This window comes from Schistocerca piceifrons, chromosome 7, assembly GCF_021461385.2.
Source record: "Schistocerca piceifrons isolate TAMUIC-IGC-003096 chromosome 7, iqSchPice1.1, whole genome shotgun sequence".
Lineage (NCBI taxonomy): Eukaryota > Metazoa > Arthropoda > Insecta > Orthoptera > Acrididae > Schistocerca > Schistocerca piceifrons.
Genome location: NC_060144.1, coordinates 149,780,637 through 149,791,127, shown reverse-complemented (window position 1 = coordinate 149,791,127; position 10,491 = coordinate 149,780,637). Strand labels below are relative to the sequence as shown.

Genomic DNA, 10,491 nt, shown 5'->3' with positions numbered 1-10,491 from the left:
TGATTGTGTTACTAAAGAATCACCAGAGGACGCATCTGGTTGGAAAGTGAGTTCATAATAGACTATTTTCTTTTGTTAGAAATATGGTTAGGTTAGGTTGTTACTGTGAATGATTACATCCGAACAGAAAACGTTTTCGGTCAATATTCTCTCAAAATACGTGTTATTTTAATTCAAATAAGAGTTTAAAGATCATTAAATAGCAAGACATTGGCTCTGCTTGCGTATGTTACATGAGTATGAACTGACGTTACTAGTGACTGTGTACTCTTTCCCACAAATGGTTTAGTTAGTAATTATCGAAACGTTTTTACAACTTTCAAGTAACAATGGAAAACAATTACTTGAAGTCTGATATTAGAAACTTTCGAAACTATTACGCATTTCTGACTTACGTAGCATCGTTTCGCAACGAAATCAGCCTACGTTCCTCCGCAATAGTACAAGAGTTCAGGGACGCACAGCTGTTGTTTAGCGTAGCCAAGTGGTTAGCGCGCGGGAATACTGCATGTAAAGCCACGGGTTCGCACAAGGATGGGCGCAGGAATTTTTTTTTCCACTTCATATATGCAACGCGTTCTGAGACATTGTTATTCGTGTAAGTTACGATTTTTCTGCAATATTACTTACATGTAACAGCGCACTTCCTCAGTAATGATTTCGTGATTTCTGTGTGTTTAAAATACGAAATATGAAATTGTTGGAGATGAAATTGCTGTGAGTGAAACAACCGACAGTGACCTTTATATTTTTTCTTGTCAGACATAATTCACTATTTTTTCCGAATATGTAGTGATTTCCGAGTATGCAGTTAGACAGGAATCTAAGAGCACAACTTAAATTACTGGGAACGTAACTAGCAGCAGTCATCTTCATAATCTTGTTTGTCACAAGTATTTATCTGAGATCGAATCCTCAACCACAGGAGACAGAGATGAAAGAACTCCGCCATAATGTATTTAGACTGTAGTACCTATACGAAACATTTTCATTCATGAGATGCATGTTATAAACTTCGACGAACTGCAGGAACTCTCGAAAACGCGTTTTTTGAATTTTATTTTTAAGATGGAAATCGTTGACATATCATATAGGGAAATGGGCTACTTAATCATTTGGATCTCTAAGAGCGAGTTATAACCACATTCTGTTTATCTTCTTTTTCTTTTAGCACAGGCTATAAATACTGGCCAAAACTGTTGAATAATAAGTACCTCTCCACACCCAAGGTTGCTGTTTTTCTTCCAAATGAAATACCCATAAACGACAATCACAATAGCAATCCTAAACACTCTTTCAGTGTCACTGAACCGTGGACCTACTAACCTCATTTTTGTCCGACATTTCCGCTGATATTTTAGCAACACTTGGTACTGCGAAAGCGCAAGTTCGGAACTGCGAAGAACAGCGTGTCGTCTGCTAGCCGCTTTGTGTTCGTGGCGCTGTGCGCGCTGCAATGCGCATGTGCGGATGTGCGGCCGATTGCTTTTGATTGGCTTGCGCGACGCGAACCGACAATAGCGCTTCGGTTCTCTAGACCCGAACGGTATCGCTACCGAAATGCATACTGAATAATGATGGGACTCTAATTCGAGTACTAGACCGTTCGGTGCTCTTGAGTACCGAAACTATCGGCACAATGGCGGAAAGATACAGAATAGGGCCCCAGGCCAACCACATGGTGCCAGACGTTGGCCGAAGCAAGAGGGGTCCAGCCTGATGGCGTGGCTGGGAATTCCATGTTGACGCTGTGACGAGGACGGTGCTTTGTGTCGATGAAGAAGATGTCTATGCTGGGAGTGCCAAAGATGGCGGACTTTAAGAAACCATAATAGCAGACATTTCACAGTTTGTATAGAAATTAATAGTAGCAAGATGAATCATGATACCTCAAAGAGAAACATGTACATTACCATTATTTGCACGACGATTCTGATGGTGAAAACAGATTTTCAATATATTTATTAGTTTAAAGTTTGGTATCTGATGATAAATCATACAAGTAATACCCAGCAACGAATTTCCAAACTCTAAACGGCTCATCCCATTTCGACGATCCACATGTCTTTAGAAACCAAATAGTGTAAACCTAAATTGGTATGAATTACAGTCATGTAACTTAAATAGTACATGAGTTATTGGAGGTCAAAGTGGCCGATTACTATCGATCGCGTCAGGCCATAAGTACCCCACAGTTACACAAAAAAACGGTAGCAGCATGCTTGTAAATAAATTTATTCATCTATGTCTTTGTTTCTATCCGATATATACTATTCATGAAGAAATTGGTTAAATTTTTACAGGGTTTTAGAAAACACAGGGACTTTAGGCTACTGGCCTAACTTTTGTTGCTATTCCTTTGATATATGTTTATTTAATTTTTTTATGCATTTAATAGTGTGTGTTAGAGCGTCTTTATGGTCCAGCCGTAGCAATATTTATTTAATTTCAAGTTATTTAAATTTAAATCCAGTGTTTCATATGTTTTTCAATATGTTTGTGACTGTACGTTGGCTTGGAGACATGGAGGGAGCGCTCGAGCCAATCACAGCGCTCGTTACTAAGAGAGACGTATGGAGTTCGGGGAAGAGCATCGTTTCTGGAGAGGGCACGTGGAGTTTTGAACAGTGCGGCGTGAGGGACAGTCGCACAAGACAGGACGGTCAAAGGAACAGCTTGGACAGTGGAGCAGTTTGCGCGTGGTCGCGGAGGATAGAAATATCTCGGAGTGCTGACCTGTGCTCTTGTGTGATTTTCGTGGCTACTGCAGTGAAGACGTAGTATGCGTTCAGAAGTGAATACCTCGCGAGCCAAGTTGTTGTTCATAACTGATTACGTGAAGTAGGAATCTATTGTTAACTTCTTATTCAACTTATATTTCATTTAATTGCTGTACCATCCACACCAATAAGTGTTTTGCAGAAATATACCGCATTCTCAAAAGTACTTCTACTATCGTATTCATCATTTAATTGCAATCTTTCATTTATAAATTTATATGCTACATTCATAATTTCCAATTGTCGTGTGACAGAAACCTTCGACCATTCGATTCATGTGTGGATTCTTATCGTATACTGTAGACTCAGCAGTATTTGGCATGTAATGTAGCAACTACATATCCCAGCGCCTAGACAACGAAACCAGCCAAAACTTTTAATATTGCAATACTGAGTCAAAGGGTGCGTAGTTGAGGGCCACCCACGTCATTTCCTTTTATGAAAGCCCGCAGCTTAGAAAATGTCTGGTACTATTTAGAATGTTGGGTAAAACGTAGCAATCATCACTGCCACAAATGATAACTTTTGTGGACCTCATAACTTTAAATACGGCTGACAACAGCTACTGAAAGGAAATTTTCAATAAATATACAGCCAATCAGATGCATAATTTTACTCTAAAATTTGGGCCGGCCGCTATGACCGAGTGGTTATAGGCGCTTCAGTCCGGAACCGCGCTGCTGCTACGGTCGCAGGTTCGAATCCTTCCTTGGGCATGGATGTGTGTGATGTCCTTAGGTTAGTAAGGTTTAATTAGTTCTAAGTCTAGGGGACTGATGACCTCAGATGTTAAGTTCCATAGTGCTTAGAGCCATTTGACGAAGTTTCGATACCTCTAAGGTATCTTCTTCAGAAGGAAGTCACATAAATTGTATGACGTTTACAATTTTGACGTCATGCAATTTGCGTGACTTCCTTCAGGATTAGACACACTTAGTGGTATAGAAACCTGGTCAAGATTTTCACATTAAACTCACGCATCCGGTTGGCTGTATACCTCTTATTTCCAAAATTTTCGGGATTGCTTGTCTCTCTTCATCACCAATGTGCGACCTTTATCAAGGCTGCAGAAGGTGTTACACAATAAGAGCGTGATGTCTCCTGGATGTAATTAATTTTTTGTCCAGTGTACTTGATGGTCAGGAGGGGAACGTAGACTTCAGCAGAAAAGGAATCGATAGTAGGGGCAGACATTAACGGATTATGCACAGCGGTCATAATAAAAATTGCATAAAAATTATTTAATCCACTTTAAGATACGCAACCCCCTTACACCATCCTCGTTCGTACCAGACGATGTAGGCCGGCCAGTGTGGCCGAGCGGTTCTAGGCGCTACAGTCTGGAACCGTCCGACCGCTACGGTCGCAGGTTCGAATCCTGCCTCGCGCATGGATGTGTGTGTTGTCCTTAGGTCAGTTAGTTCTAAGTTCTAGGGGACTGATGACCTCAGATGTTGAGTCCCATAGTGCTCAGAGCCATTTGAACCATTTTTGAACCAGACGATGTTGAGTCGGGTTACCTTTCTTAATGTGCATGAAATATTTTATGAGCAAATCCTATTTTGCCCTCCCAGTGTGGTAATTAAGTTGAAATAAAAATATTATCTCATGATGAGAACAGGTGAAGAACGCATGAAAGAAGTCACAGGAAATCTGAGTTAAAAAAAGGGAGATACGGTGATGCTAAGCCTATGGCTGTCAACTTAATCGTCGACTTCTCGTAAATTGTTGTCCTAAAGAGTATTTATTTCAGACTGACGCAGTTTTCGCAAACTTAAGTTTCAAATTTTGCTGTCTTCCAGTGATGAACTCTGTGGCATTTAATCATCATCCGTCTATGATGAAATCTACTCAGGTTAACAGGGAAATTGCAATATTTTGCCTGAACGTTTCGACGAGATTCCCACTCATGATCTTCGGGCGAAGCGTCGAATTCATCTCCAGATCCTTCCTTTCCAACTGCTCGACTGAAGACTTCTCTACCGGGAGCTCCGTGAATGGGTCAGTCACATAGCCCCGGAAGATGTCCGAACCGTTTGGCTCTCGCCTGTGGTGTGTATGGTCCAGCGGCTATAAAGGAAGGAACAAATTATAAACCCAACATTTCGCCTGAAGATGACGAATAAAAAAACTCGTCAAAATATAGCGAAAACACGACGGCACGAGTCGGCTGATAACCCAGAAGATTTCAACGTGAAATTCGCCAAGAAAGCATGCATTCGCGTATCAGTGTAATTATTGTGAATTAACCTAAAATAAGGCACTAATACAAATGAAGCAGAAAGGCCGAGCCAAGCGGTCGCGCGTAAGTCCTCCAGCATCTGACCGGACTGTCCCACATTCAGGCCATCCACGCGCCGGTAGGTTCCCGCGATAAAAGACGGCGCCAGCAAAAACAAAAGCGGAGAGCGAAAGAAACGGGCCGTGGTGCGCGAGGCGCTCGACGCCTCTTGGGCAGAGCCCTCCCTAGCCAGCCCGCCCTCGTCAAATGAAGCCTATCGACCTGGAGGCGGCGTGCGCAGGCGCGCGCTCCGTGCTGTGTCGTGGCCGTGGCGGCAGCCTCGCCGCGCCTCACGTGCTCGCAGTCGGCCGTGCGTCGCGACTCGCAGTCCGCGGCCCTCGACAGCGCCTGCCACAGGCAACCCGCCACGCACCACTCGGCACCTGCCGCCGTCGAATAGGCCGCCCCCAGCACTCGCAGACCACTCACGCAAACCGGCAGGTACGTCGCACACACACGTCATTGTCTTCCAGTCCATTCACCCGAGTACTATGTCTTCTGCAAACCACTGTACGGTGCGTGGTAGAGAATAGTTCCTAGGGTGCTTTTTTTTTCGTGTCAGATGCCAAAGAAAGAAAATTTACCAAAACACACTATTCCACTATCGACAAAACTTATGTAGCGGACCCTTTTCCCTAGTTTATGCATGATGTATATTAATAATATGCATCAAAGGTTCGCTGGAGACTTGTCCATAATCTAAGATAATTTTTCTGAATCTACTTTGCAGTTTTAGTTTTGACAACGAAAGGTGGGGAAGTACAGTAAATACGGCACGAACGTAAACATTAGGCTACAGCACAGGTCAAACAGTTACCACAATCATTATGTAGCATTCACATTCGCCGGATTCACCAAATCAGCAACAAATTATCATTTTCCAGACTAACCTAGTTCTTGGGCTACGCTTCAGATCAATCTGGCAACACAACCAAGATTTCAGTGGAGGCCCAATATTACACTGTAACACCATTATCCCCCTTGGTCCAGTTATGTACACAGTCATTACTTATCATCAGCTGATTTCAGCGATGTTTCAAAGTACCTGTTCTTCTGATATACTTAAATGGTATAAACTCACTTTTTTTAGCGAATACATCGTGCGCCACATTCTTACTTGATAACTGGCGTAGTAAACTCGAACGACAATAAGATTTGGCTCTATTTAACCTATTAAATAACATAACTACCACACCGTCATACTTAGTTAATCGTAAAACTTACGATATATTGCTCAGGTTTTTTTTATGTATTTACTAACGTATGTGTTATGGTAGTAGTGTTACTCGATTGGTACAAGAATGCGAAACTTGTTCTCGTTCTTGTTTACTACGCGAGCAATTGCAAATGAACACGACAGCCATAATGGTGTATACACTACCACGTTGGCCAACATCGTAAAATACGGGGATTTGGTAACATACAATACAAATCACATGAGGAGGCTCATAGAAGCGGTATATCGCTGCTGCCAGTTGACAGTTTAAAAACAAATGACTCTGGTCATAACGAAGCCAATGTGAAAGATGGAATTGTCTTATTTACCTACACATTTTGCCACCATCAACCACAACTCCTGTTGTGTCTCTTCTTTGTATCTTTACAGATGAAACTAAAGAAAAATGTCTCGGTATTACCCAGGAAAAGAACTGAAAACCTAGTCAATGTGACCACACTGTCGTGTTTACAAATTAGCAAAGAGATAGAGGAATTACCATCAGCGTACACACTAGTGGACCACAATATTATTGCACCTGGCGGTGAAGGCACTTCGGTCGGCTTACCGTGAGTTTTGTCGTGATATTTCATGAGAACACAGTCAACCACTTGACAGTATATGAACAATTCTCGTCAAATCATTTACAGCGCGATGCGTTTTCCTCTGTCAGCACTGTACTTGTTTACTGTGCCGTCAGTGTATCTTTCCGATAACAGACACGGGAGGCCAAATGCAGCAATGTCGTGGACTGCTGCAACTCTTATAGTTGCACAGCTATCACCCGATACACGTCTATACGTCTGTGCCCTGCATACCAGCACAAATAAACGTTGACTGGCGATCTCTTTTGACAATAGTCCTTAAGTACTACCACTGCGACAATATTTATTCACAGCATTGTTGTTCTTGCTGTTGTGGTCTTCAGCTCTCAACCCTAGCCTACTCCGTGCAAGCCTCTTCATCTTTGCCTACTTACTGCAACCTACCTCCATTTGAACCTATGAACGATGTTCAAGCTCTGGTCTCCCTATACAGTTTTTATCCCCCAATTTTCCCTCTATCACCGCACTGACAGTTCCTAGTAGCCTCAGGATGTGCCTTAATCCCAGATCACTATCCCTCGCAAAATTTAGGACTGGAGCAAAGCGTCAAATAGGACATTTGCTACTTAATTTGGTATGTAATATGCCATTGGAGATCTAATAATTGTAATTAACCAATGTGTAATCTAGAAATTACGACTTCCTTTGAATAAATATCGAGTAGTGCCATTACTGTGGTTTTGTAGGAATGAAACATTTTCACTCCTTTAGTGTTTTATGGTTAATCACCTAGTGTCATGCAGCTCTTCTCCAGGAATTCGACTAACTACCTCTTCCTTACTTATTCGACCTTCCCTTCTAATCTTCAGCATAGTTACGTAGAATCACATTTTAAATCGTAGAATTTCTTTATGTACGAGCATTTTGTTGGCCACATTCCAAATCCGTATCAGGCTATATTTCACCAAAATACCTTCAGAAAAGACTTCCTAACATATAAATTTATGTTCGATATTACCAAATTCCAGGTTTTTCCGAAACGTTTCTCATGCTGTTCCCAGTGTGCATTTTATATTCTCTCAAGTTAGGACATTGTCACTTATTTTGATGCCCAAATAGAAAAACTCATCTACTGCTCATAGCGTCTCACTTCCTAATCTAATGCTCTCAACATCGCCCGATTTAATTCGTATTAAACATTTCACTTCACGTTCCGTCTGAAGGAAGCAGTGGCCCCTTTCATTTTGCCTTCTTTTTCCGTACGACTCCAATGTAGTATACCTTTCCTAAAACTATGACGTCTCGCTCGCAGATGAGGACCCATTTACTCTGGCATCTTCTAGAATCGAATCCCATGGACCAAACAATTTTCCTCAGATGTTCCTTGCTAGCCCTATATACTTTGACTGTGCAATAAAAGCTGTGAAATCTTCACGAAATTTTCATTTCCTTGTGCTGTTCATAAAATCGCAGAAATTGTTGCACAACAGCACATGTATTGATATCGTCTTCTGGATATTTACAGTGTGATTGTTCGTTCAGCATTGTGTTCCTATTTTGGTAACTTGCAACCCATAGACCTACTCAAGTGTAACATTTTGTTTGCACATTCCGTCACTTTCTCCATCGCACGCACTGTCATTCCTTTCTCTTTCTTATAGTCAACAAATCGAATAACGTTAACAGCAAGCCATCGTGACTGCCAGTGACGCCATTTTCCGTGATCGTTTTCCACTCTCCCATTGCGATGTAACAATGCGCAATACTTTGAACTCGATTATCGTTGTACGTAATTACGTGACCAAGTTACCTTCCTCTACGCCCGTATCCACGGTCCGCTTTGTCGGGTAATACATAATAATATACGAAGGTTTTGCTGACATTTACCATTTTCGACCATACGACCATACCACCATACCACCACAAAAAGAAAAAAAACAGCTCCACTTGCACAAGTGGTTTATTATCACTACCTATTGGTTTCTATTAATTTGTAATCAATTCAGATATTCACTATAGGATATTTTCCCAAACCAGGATTCGCATGCGATACATACGGAAGACGACTACAGTTTGAAGGCTGTACAAGGGTATTTTCTGAGAATTTTGACGTAATGTGAACCGTGATTACAGGGTAGCATTTCGTTTGATTTGGTAACCTCATTTATATCTGTATCTGTACTGTACTGAAAATCTCTGCACAGCACTGCAAATGTAGGTTGTAGCGCTATATGTCTTGTTTGGAAACAAAATTGTACAATCACTCATGGTACTTACTTACAACAATAATGCGCTCTTCCCTATACCCCTGAACTTTCTATTCAGTATCGCCATCTTCTGTCTCGTGTTTTTTTGTTCTGGATGTGTTAACGGTGATACACGGCGGTATGGACAGGTTTACTAACGAAGAGTCGGTCAATATGCGCCTCGTGTACGGACTCAGTAAATGTTAAGCTCCTCCCGCAGCGACGGCAATGCTTTCGCCTCTGGGGATTGCTTCATTACTCTTTGTTTTGCGTTGTACTTTTTGCCGATTGCATGTTACAAAATTCCCCTTTGCGTATGTATCTTCACAAAAACAATGATAATTGGGATAATAAACTGAATAAACCATAATTACACATTAATTTATGACAAGCCACATGTAACGAGAACACGGATCCCTTCTACAAAAATACGCCGAAAATATCTCTGAAAACTCCGAAATTTTTGCGATGGGGTTTGTGTTCAGGTTCTTCATTTATGTTCAATAAACGTTATGATGAACAGAGAAACTGCTGTTTTGAATAAAAAATATTATGACTACTTTTTCCAATCACGCAGAAAATCATCAACTCCCCGTAAACCTTGACTGTTATCATGTCCCGATGGTGCACACTGTGCTCTAAATTGGTACAACGTTTTTATTGAACTATCAGCTTTATTAAACTATCAGCTTCTCATGGTGATCATGAAGTCCCTTAACTATTTATAAGCTGTGGCGCACCGCCTACACAAAATCGGTATGTGTGTTTGTTATGCTGTAATATACTGACACATGCCACGCATCAACCTGTACTTTCTTACGACATCCGACAGTGAACGAATAAAAATGATTGTACCTTAACTGAAACTAGTTGAGATATGAAACCACTATTATCTTCATAATTAAAACTCTTTCTCTATTATTGTCACCTTTTATCTGATAACACGTATATATTTTTCAGTTTTTTCATTGAATAGAGTCTCTTGGAATCTCAACGCAAAATTTTTCTTTCATGCATACAATGCTCTGCTGTCTTTCGTTATGTTTTTCTAGCTTGTGAAAATTATTTGAACTCACAAACTCTTGGAGGTTGCACGGGATATTAAAAAAATGTTTTTTTTTCAGCGTCATATTTTCGTGTAAGCATTTTTAAACCGCCGGAGGAAGTTTTCTCTGGAAAAAAATTAATTACCTTGCATAGGATATTTGATACATTTTTTCTAAGATGTTTTTCTGTGAGGCACCGTTCTAAGAGGATATTAGATCTTACTTACAACAGACAAAAATTAACAACACAATTCTTATCTGTTAATTGCCAAGAGACAACAACATTAAAAACTACACAATTACTTCAATTTCAGCAGAGATTCAAAAAATTCGTCCATTGAACAAAGGTTACTCTGGCGGGTCATATTGTATCTATC

At 40.9% G+C, this 10,491-nt stretch overlaps 1 protein-coding gene across 1 annotated transcript in view; it reads left to right on the top strand.

Moving 5' to 3' along the window:
• Positions 1–5,395: 5,395 nt before the first annotated feature.
• The window catches only part of LOC124805175 (ankyrin repeat and death domain-containing protein 1A-like), a 683,180-nt gene continuing 678,084 nt past the window's right edge, over positions 5,396–10,491 (top strand). The window contains exon 1 of the mRNA XM_047265662.1: positions 5,396–5,502. The gene's annotated coding sequence lies outside the window, so the exon portion shown is untranslated. The remainder of the gene's footprint in view (positions 5,503–10,491) is intronic.